The sequence below is a fragment of the Plectrocnemia conspersa genome, unplaced genomic scaffold (assembly GCF_051122295.1).
Source record: "Plectrocnemia conspersa isolate PC_06_02 unplaced genomic scaffold, ASM5112229v1 ptg000013l, whole genome shotgun sequence".
Classification (NCBI taxonomy): domain Eukaryota; kingdom Metazoa; phylum Arthropoda; class Insecta; order Trichoptera; family Polycentropodidae; genus Plectrocnemia; species Plectrocnemia conspersa.
The window spans coordinates 9257878-9269147 of record NW_028277177.1 but is presented as its reverse complement, the minus strand read 5'-3'; the positions used below and the strand labels follow the sequence as shown (position 1 = coordinate 9269147).

The 11270-nt window shown below is 33.9% G+C and overlaps 1 long non-coding RNA gene across 1 annotated transcript; it reads left to right on the top strand.

The window, feature by feature from the left end:
* The first annotated feature begins 5431 nt into the window (after window positions 1-5431).
* LOC148227216 (uncharacterized) lies at window positions 5432-6430 on the top strand. The gene is made up of 2 exons (XR_015812016.1): window positions 5432-5866; window positions 6237-6430. It is a non-coding gene; the product is annotated as an uncharacterized LOC148227216 (long non-coding RNA).
* The last annotated feature ends 4840 nt before the right edge of the window (window positions 6431-11270 follow it).

Sequence of the window (11270 nt, the reverse complement as noted above, 5' to 3'; positions counted from 1 at the left end):
CCTAAACACAGTCTCAATACTGTGTTGTATTGTATATTATTATAAATGTATAGAGTTCGATGCGTATCTCATCTATGAACTTTCTCATTGTTGGATCATTCGCATGGTTTGAAGAATAAGAAGAAGAAGAAATGTCCGTTCTGAAAGTGGTACGAAGAAAGTGTTACGGCTTTAATGAAGAAATCCTCAAATGTTAACGAAACCAGTCGAGTGATAATCTCGATACACAGCGTCCTCGGTCTGGCAGGCGCCAGCAGATGTGAAGTAAAGGTTTTGAAACCAAATAGAAAGGGCCATTCGACTTATCGGACAAGACACTGATTTATCTGCGAGATGTATACGCACATATATTATTCAGATGCCGAATCGAGAAGCGAGAAGCGATGACGTCAAAGATGTGAATCGGCTCATGGATCGTATAAGAAAGTCCTGGTCATGAAAAGGTAAAATTTTAATATAAATAAACTGGGTACAAATAAATGTTTTTTGAGATGAAATAGTAATATATGGTGTCTTGGTGGTTGTAATATGAGCATACAAACACTAAATATATGGCATTAACACGTGTGAAACCCGAAACCATAGGTGCAGTAATTGCTTATGAATTTGTTGCAATTGCTGCACGCGTCGAAAAGAGCCAGGGCAATGAAACATCAATCTGGACCAAGTGTATATAAGCGCATTTGGTATATATTTTTTGTATTTATTAAGTTTGAGTGTCTCATGCCTTTGTAACGTAGTTCATACCCAATCACACATACATACATACATATATACATTTTCAATCCATCAAAGCAAGCATCCATGTCCAATTGTTACGTTTTACGGCGTACCATCATGTGTGTGTTCGATTGAAACGAGACGGTCACATTTTAAGCCCTATTTAATTAAGCGGCCGAGGGCGCGTTTCGCTTTACGACGTCCCTTCATTAAACACACATTCGCCTAACGACGCCCAATCAATTTAACGACGCAACGAAATGTGACGCAATAACGACGTCGGTCGCATCCCGCAGGACAGTGTTTCTTTTCGGCTGAAAGCCGGCGGCACATGCCCGGGCCGTTAACCTGTTAAGTTTAACCCTTTGACGGACGGCCGAGTTTGAATCGGCAATAACGCCGAACCGTTTCGCATTATAATACGATTCTAGATATCCCAAATTTTATTATTTCCATTTTGAATACACCCCCATCCCCGATACGCCCCAAGGCGAATCTTGCCAATGTCTCTATGTACAGGTTGGTTGAAAATAAATTTCCGAAGCTTAGTCATTGTATATTTTACATAGGTTTTTATTTAATTAAATATTTTAAAATGTCATTTAAGGTATATTAACTAAATATTTATATTATTTTTATTGTTTTTAGGTTAAATAAATTATATAAATATTTTTCGGGTTTTTAACTTTCTAAGATGCAGGCGGAAACTAGTGAGAATTTAATTAGATTATATTACACAGACTGTGATGGGTGAGATCGTTATTCTCCGGAAGTGGTGGAGAAGCTGGCGCATGGATGATGTCCGTGGAAGATCCTATATTCAGATAGATTATAGATTGCAATACCAGTGTATATGACCAAAAATAAGTTAAAAAATAAATTATCACGAGCCTTAAGTACGCGTAAGGAAAAAGCTTAAATTAAGTTGTTGCTATCAAAAATTGAAAAAAAGAGGTTGGACAACATGACGTCAGATTGCTTTTAAAGTATATTATTTAAATATTACTTGTTGCATAAATATTGAGCCACACCGTATTGCGGTAGTTGCGTTTTAAAACGATAGCATTTCGAGTGTTACTTTTGGTTATCTTTATATTGTTTTCTCTCACAAAGATAGCGAATACTTTGAGAGGACGCCGCCCGTTCACTTTTTCGTTTGGCTCCACATGTACAGCAGATAAGACCGTAATGGAGAATGGAACGTGCCCTTATTATAAATATTATCTCTAATCGATAAATATATATGTATATATATACACACATATATACATATACATAATGCATTAGATGTAAATTTATATCGTAAAACTTAAACAAGGAACTCGATCGTTGTCTCGTTAAACTATCGATTTTATGATAGCCCGTATTAAATATTTAACAAGGATCGAAACTGAGCGAATAATTTATGACAACTCTCGCAAAAGTTGCTCACGTGAAGTAAGTTGAAGAATTGCGAAACTTTTATTTATTATTTATAGCACTTGTGATGTGTCATGATATGTATACATACATATATACAATGTATTTATACATTAACCAACATATATGTATTAAGTATGGTGTTGTAATTTGTTTCAATGGAGATTACTTCAAATGAATATCAAATATAAATTGTAATTATTTTCATTGAGGCAATCTGGAAGTAAATTTTTTACCTGTGTAGGTATTTAAAATAAATTGGAAAATAAGCACAATCTGCTCTGCGGATCTTTCATTTGACAGTTTTCATGGATATTTTAGGGTGAACAACTGAGCTGGAAGAAGTAATAAAAAACATTAGTTTTTACACGTCACAAAGATATGCTCAAAGGATAAAATAAAACATTAACAAACTGGAAACCTATGGACCATATAAGATTCTAATCGGCTTTTGTTATATCCAAAGAATAATATATAAGGACTTCATATACCTGGAAATTGTAATTATTTCAAAGTTTAATAAGCTGCTGATGCTACTGTTACATCTTCTCGGAAGAACGATATTCTCATAATTAAATAGCGCTCGATTTAACCATAGGATGAGCAAACGTATGAGAGATGGCGGTTATATTGATGTCTGATAATTATACCATGTTTCTGTGAAGTAGTTAAATTGAATCCCCGATCAAAGAGTGTATATTATATGTTGATAATTAAACAAATTATTGATGCGAATCCAATTCGCTTCTAAAACCGATCTAAAGATATAAACAAGAGTATTAAGGAAGCGATACAATGTACCTGGTATATGTACTTAACGGGGTATTTATTAGTGCGGCTTAGGCATCGGACCGCCCTATTACTTCCGAGGCGTTAGATTGGAAGCGTAGGGTTTTGCTAGGGTTATTATTATTCAAAGGATCAACGCTAACCTCGCGTCTTTATATCGAAGATAACGCACAGCTTTCGCGCAAGGAAACGACACCTAAGGTCTTTCGAAACCCCAGGGGAATAAATATACCGAACCATATGAGAACTAACAAGGTGAGGGTGTGTATCTTGAAACCATTCGGCGTACAAATATAAATATAAAACTAAAATAAAACCCTCTTCTTACAATATTACTTTACAGCCAAAATAGACGCTGGAAAAGCTGGTTACAGTTTCTTTAATAAGCATATTTAATACACCACATATATTTGGAAAATGTAGCTAGCATTATCAGATAGTAGAAACAAAAAGCTGGTCTTGAAAGTCAGAGAGTCTTCGCTGGAGTGTCGAGTTGAATTTTTGTCGCCTGTGATCTGTCGCGATGTATGCTGGACTATCGGTTGATGTGCATCGTACTGTAACTCCTTGAGGTCTATATCGTCTTTCCTTGTCTGCTTCACTCACTATTCCTGCTTGTCTGCCTTTGATCAAGTGTCACATATTGCTGGTTCGAGACAGCTCTGGCAAATCGCAGTATTATTATTTTTATTCCGTCTATGACGAATCATATTTAGCTCTGATCGTAAAGAACACAATATGATAATACAATTTAGCTGGTCCTCTATTTTAACCATTACCATAATTTACATTTTAGACATAAAATACGGGTTTAAAAAGCACCAATAACGTATTTTTTCAGGGCCGAACTCCTTTTCTGACTTTATATTAAAGAGTTGTCAGGTTAATCTACTTGTCCCCTTACAATTTATTGCCAATTTTTCGCTTAAAACTTCACTGTATTTTGATTTATGGATTCGTATTAAAATCACTTTGATCTACAGAAAAAGTGATAAATAGTGTATTGAAAACTTAAGACAAGTAGTTTATTATTTTTTTAATAATTTAACGGTCACTAACGGTCTTTTGAAGACAAGATCTTTCGATTTTAAAATCAAGGTAGTCCATAAATTTGCTAAAACCCCAATCTGGGTCTTCTGATCTTTTTGCTCTTTATTAATGACATACTCGACAATCAATAGCTCGGAATATGTATTGTACGTTGATGACATAAAAGTGTTATGCCTCCTCTCGAAGTTGGCCGAGGTTGCCCGAGGACGAAGAGTGTAGTGAATTACTTCTGTTGATTTCGCTTCTGCCTGCTCTAAGCTATCTCAGAAATTACCCAAGGTTGACCGAGGACGAAAAGTGTAGTGGGTTACTTCAGTCGACTTGGTCAGCTTCGGTATTTGTGGCCCGAGTCAAAGAGACTGAAGTAGCACGAAATGTACTACTCTTTCAAGCGCGAGGGGTGAGATACTTTTCCTTTCGCTCTTTCGCGTGTTAAGTGACGAGAGTGAGTGAGAGATAAGGGCATGCGTACTATGTCAGTATGCGCGTAGATGCACGATGAATGCTGCAACGTGGTTACGGTAGCAAACGCTTTGATTTTTAGAATTGCTTCAATCTGAGCTGTGTATTTGGGATCCAAATTATAAAGAGCACAAAGACAAGAAGAATGTCTACAATGCCTGTGTTCAAATCCAGCAAATTAAAAAAATTCCGATAGAGGAATTAAGGAAATTATTTGCTACATACAGGAGCTACAATAGAAAAATAACATCGTCGCCTAAATCTAGCACTGGCGTGGACGGTGCATTGCAGTCATCTACCATCTCCTTTTTCTCAATTTGTTTTATTTTTTGTGTTTAAAACACGCATATAGATTGCACAAAGCAGTGAACGTCATCCACGTCGGAGAGCGCATGAGATCCTCTCGAAGTCGCATGAGAGTGTGGATAATCGGACCTCAGCCGACCTCGGCCGATTTCGCCTCGGACAACTTCGAGAGAGTGTAGAGGATTCACTCTCTTTACAGAAAGACTTCACAGAGTCGCTGTGAAGGTGATTGATCGACAATCGATTACCTTTCAGTATCGCCAAGTGATTTCAGAATTTTCTTACAGTTTAGGTAGAGGCGTTTTGAATTTTTCCGCCAATGACTTGGGAGTGACGTTCGAGCAAGGATGGAGCTTCTGATAAAGCTTCCGACTCGGATTTGTTATGCTGAGGGGGTGGCAAGCTGCGCTTCCAGCTTGTTACTGGCACGCATGCTGGGCTATTAATACCTATGCTTTAGCGGGGGGGGGGGGGGGGGAATTGTCGCTAATGATGGCGATTGGATTATTTATTTTTCCTTTCTTATAGTTATTATTTATTTTTGTTATTATTATTATTGTTTTTTATTATTATTATTATTTTAAATCCTATTTTGTTATATTTAAATGTTTTAAGTTCGCGGGCTCGTGAGCACGTGGATTAGCGAACGCAGCGCAGCGTGGGGTGCGGCGCGCGGGTGGCGGGGGCCGCGAGACGAAGTGTCAAGAGTGCACTCGCTTACGTTTTTGGAAATGTTCCCTCTGGCTCAAAAACTGTCAGATCGCGGCAGAAAATGTCTCTATTTGTTAAAATAACCTTCCTGGGTCCATCGAAATGCGTTTTAAAAGCCGGTGCACAAAATTGACGCGGGGGGGACGCGAAACACTTGCGCGGAAATCGCGGCTCCGCGGGGCCGTCAAAAATTCGAATTGAGAAAAAAAATCGACTTAGCTTTGGGCGATTTGCAAGCAGATTTTCTCTTTTTCTCTTTCAACTCGCCGTCAGCGCAGGAAGTTCTCTGCCAATTTTCAGCTTGCTCTGAGCAAAATTGCCGCCTCAACCGTCGAAACTTAACGGAGCGTCCGAAAACACCGATACGGCTCGGACGTCAGAGCGCGAACTGGGCAGGGTAGTTTTTTCGGTATTTATGAATGATTACATATGATTAACGTATTGGGACGAATGTGCTAAATCTGTGGTCCGTGGAATATTAACAACTTTGAGCTGATATTTATTTTCAAATTTTTGAACTGATCGTTAAAATAACATTTAAATTGATTGTGCAGGTGAGATTAACACCGCAAAGTGATTATAATATAATTTAATTTGAGTGATTATTTTTTTTTAACAAATTACCAAATTATTTTTTTATATACAATCAACCCCCGAAAACATATATTTTTTTAGAAAATTTGTATTTATTTGAGCTATACACACTAATCGTACCATATTTGTACTTGCACTTAAATATGCAATATCACTAACATGTATGAAAATTTACCATTTTTTAGAAAAATATTTAGACCCAATCCACCAAGAGAGGAACAAAAAGTATATTTTGCGGCGCACATTCAAATTTAAGTGAGGACCACTGATTTATGTATATGTTTATATGAATTGTATACACAGTATAAATGAAAGTAAGAGTCAAGTTATGATTAACATCAAGAAACCTATTGTACAATAAAATGGCCTTCGAAACAAATGCGTGAGTAATTTTAATTAAAGTAGAACCCTTTTAAATTATTTTACTGTTGCTAAGAGCTAATTTGTATAAAATAATAAAATAATTATAAAATACCTATTTCTTGAAGACCGAAAAACTATTTAAATATCAATATTTTATAAAATTCAGTGATATACTTAGTCGGTGACAAAAAAATTCAAATTCCATATGGAACCTAGTGTTTTTTTTTATTATGTCTAAGTGATCAGAATTAGTGAGTATTATATAATTTTAATTTTGGTTGATCATTACATTATTTTATTTCCTAAATTTTTTTATTCTCGCGGATTAATATTAGTTTATAATATATATTATATACAAGCTGTAATAATTGTTTATAATTATTAAAATATATGTGATTGATTTAGTTGTGAAGCATAGTATAATTAAAAAATATTAGTACATATAACTTTTTTTATTTTATCTAAAAATATAATATATTGCTTTTAGAATCCAGTTGTTATAATAGTAATATTATTATATAATATGTTACCAATTGTTTTATAGACTATTTTTAAGTACACCCTTAATGTATTTATAATATTTAGCTACTTAAATATATAATTTTATGTTTTAGAAGGAATATATAATATAGTGTTAATAAATAGCCTTTAAAATATTAGGTATTATTAAAGGTTAAAATCTCTAAATAAATTAATAAAAAAGTCGACCTTTTACATATTTTGTAGACGAGACACATTTTTTTATTATACCTATGTATGTATAGTCCATCCAAGATGTTAGCACTCATCATCGTTATGTTGGAAATAAGGGTGCGTGTACGCATGCATGCATGCATATACAGTTTTACACCGATAGGAGAACGTTACCAATACTAAGTCAGAGCTGTTTTAATGGTAGGGTGACCATACGTTGGAAATTGAATTAAAAATTATAATGTGTTATATTTTTATTATAAATTATTGTCATGTTGTGTAATTTTGTAATCAATAAAACAATTCCTATAATATCTATTGGTATGTTTTTAAATATTATATTAAACGGATATTCAACCTGGAGAGTGATTCCAAAACTGCTATCATGTTTTTGAGTCAAATATGTATTTAAATAAACAAAATAAGTAAGAGAGTGATATTTTACACTTTCCTCAACAAGTTTAATTAAAAAAGTAAAAATTAATTGCACTTATAATTTCACATGGTCACCCTATTATTTTTTCTCACCAATACTGTGACGATGAGCATTCATATCTTGGACGGACTGTACCCATGGGATCGCGATTTAAAGTTCCAAAAACTCAATAAATATACTATAATATATCATTATCCTTAAACTAGGGCTTTACACATTTTCAGATCTTATTTGTAACTAGTATACCATTAAAATAATACATGTAACTAGTTTATTTATTATTTTTATGTTCACAATTTAGTTATTAGCTATTATATAATAAAACATATATAAAACGCCTGTTTTTATAATTTAAATGGAAGAAAAAAGAAACAATAGATTAGGTGCTAATTTAACTACATTAGGTAATGATCTGGAAATACTGATACGTGTGCTTCAGCCCCTAAAGAAATACGTGTTTTGGTATTATGTACTTATATTTAAATTTTAGCTTGTTTTTATCGTAGTCTAAAATACATGATATTATTGACTTTTGGTTACGCAAAATATTTTTATAATATTTTCTGGTATGAAAATGAAATTATTCTTTGATTGTTGATTTTAAAAAGCTATGATATGGTTCGTTAGGATAAGTATTAAAATGTTTATACAGATATTCTACATTTTAATATTTTTTTTATAACAATCAAAAGCCACAAGAGTTTCAACACAAGTCTATAAAATAATATTTCACTTCTACTTAAATTATAAACTTATTTTTTGTACTTAAAAATGAAGTTATTATAGCACCTACATAACTTCTATCAATCAAATATTATATAAATCAAATTATGTAAAATTTTCTGAACCACATTAAAAAATAAATTCAATGCATAAAACGATTTCTCTAAAAAAGCAAAACCATTACTTCGAAGTTATACAACTTTATAATTTCTCGAAACAATAACACCTGCTGCTCGGCTTAAAATTAGTTACGCAAACCTAATGCATTATTAAGTCTTTCGCTATAACCATAAGCCGGTATAATATATAGGTATATACATACACCGCTTTATATTATATCTAAAATTGAATAAATCAAACGTTCGTGACCGAACCCATTAGGATCACTTAACAATCATCGCAGTGATAAATTAAGCAGCATGAATCTTACGAGTTGTTCGTTTCGGTTCCAACGATTCTTCACAAAATTTTGCAATCGGCTAGCTTATATACATTTTTCTCGGATATGAACCCCAAATCCCCGTATCTTCTAGAAGTGCACAAGATGCGAGAGCTGCCAACTTTACTATCTATTCCATTACTCAAACGGCTTCCAAGTTTGGCCGTTTTCTCACTACCCCACCAGCAAAACCACCCTCCATCGCCTTAATCAAACCCTACCGAGATATTTTACCTTACATTCTAGAAAGCATATTTTGCAAAAATCTACTACGATCACTGTAAAACTCCAAGTTACAAATATAATTGCACAATGCAGATTTGAGACAATTAGATAAAATGTTCTAGTATGATACTGTGATTATGTGGGTGGCACTGCAAACAATAAACATAAGATAATTGATTTATTTACTATTAATAAATAAGTCTCACGTCTTGTGTTATGTATTTGATAACTGAAATATACATATTTCGTCGTGAAAACGAAAGGGTGAGCGCTTTAATGCGTCTATGCCTTAAAGCTTTGTTTTGGAGATGCCAAAAATGAACATTACATTAATTTTATAAGTGCGTAGGTTTAATGCGATACTCTTGCATTTTACACAAAGCTTAATGAGATCAGTCTCGAAGAAACGAAACGCCCAAAGTGCGTAAGATAAAGCAAACGACCCAACTAGAATCGAGAGGGATAACGAACGGACGGGAGAGGTAGATGAAGTGCCATTTCTGATGCAAAATGGGGGACGGCTCTGCGAGGAGAGAGAAGACAAAAAAAAACTTCGTAAAACTTAATGAATCGAATAAATGGGAAATACAAAAATAAATGAAATCCTCGTGACGAACCGTAATAATCGTAAATAAGAAATGAGGGAGGTGGGCCGGAGCCGGAGGGACTACCGGAGGGTTTGTCTACGGCGGGACTTTTTTCCGCATCTTCATTCCTTTTTATTAAAAAAAATATATTCGAATTAAATAATAAATAAAAAATCTGTAAGTAACTTATTATTAAGTAGTGTATAGTAAGACATTAACATTCAAGTTTTTTAATTTTACAAAGTTACAGTTACATATAAAATAGAAAATATTTTAGGCATTTTATTTAAGTATTACCCTATAGAACACCTATAATTTATTTTTAGCATTGTCACCACGAACCTCATGTATTACGCTTCATGATTTTTTTAAAGGCGCACAGAATTTCCGATAGCCTAATTTTTTGGTAATTGTTACATACAGGAAACTACTTTACATTGTTATAAAGTATATCAACTCTATAAAAACGATTTTTATTTAATTTATTTAATACAACTGTGGGGGTGTGACTTCGCAGCCAGTAAGACGCAGGTGGAAACTAGTGAGAATTTTATTCGAGTATCCAGGGCTCAGTGGCGTAGCTATGGTGGGACGGAGGGGGCGGGCCGCCCGGGCGGCACTTACTTGGGGGCGGCATATTTGCGATGGGATCGTCTAGTGTGGTTCTTAACCCTGAATGCACTAAAACATATAAATCCACGAATAACAAGATCTTAATAATAACCAATTTATTGTTTTTAGAAATGCTAATTTTATGACCCTGCAAAAAATGTATGGAGGGGGGGCGGCAATTTTAAGGATCGCTCTGGGCGGCACATACCCTAGCTACGCCACTGCCAAGGCTGCAAATCTTGCTAATCATCCAGCAAATCGATGCACTCGCTTCTTAGAATCAACAAAATAAGCATACGCCTTTAGAAAGTGACGTTTGCTGTATATCTCCGAGGTCAAATTATTGTGTTTGTGTAACGGGAAAATGTCTTTCGGTGATATATTGTTTTTTGTGACTGTTTCATAACAATGAAATATTCATTCAATGCACAAGATAATCATTGCGTGTTATTTATAAGGGAACCCTTTAGCTCAGGTCGTAACGAGAGCCTTTGTTTGATCGCACTTTTGTTAAATAATCTCTTTTGGTCACAGTAATTACGCAAATTTCAAGAAAGATTTATTACAAACGTAGCTCTGTGTGATCCGCCACAAGTTCATCAGTGAAAAATGTTTATCTGAAACTTCTATCTTCATAATAAATGTCAATATATTATTGTTTTATTACATATTTTTATTACATTTTATTTTGCATAACGATATTATCGTGAGAAATAATTTAATTGCTATCAGCATTACTTTATTAATAATAATTGCAGTATTTATAAGAAAATTAATTATTTTTGCCAAATGAAATTTATAATTAATAACTAATTGAATATTACTCCCTCCTTACAGAAGGTTGAAACCCACAGATGACCTGACGACAGTGAGGTCCACACAGAATACATCATACTTTTGGCGCCCCCGAAGACTGCTACATGATTATTTTTAATTTTAATTTTATGGATAATTTTTTTATCAATAAAATATAGTTAAAATTTAAATTATATAAATATATATTATATAGCATGTATTCTTATATAACACTATTTTGTAATTATCTATTTTTGTTTTACTAGCTCTACATCATAAAACTGCATGGCGATTTTCCAATTTACCTTTAAAAGCACAATTTGCAACACGCAAGCCTTTTAAGCAA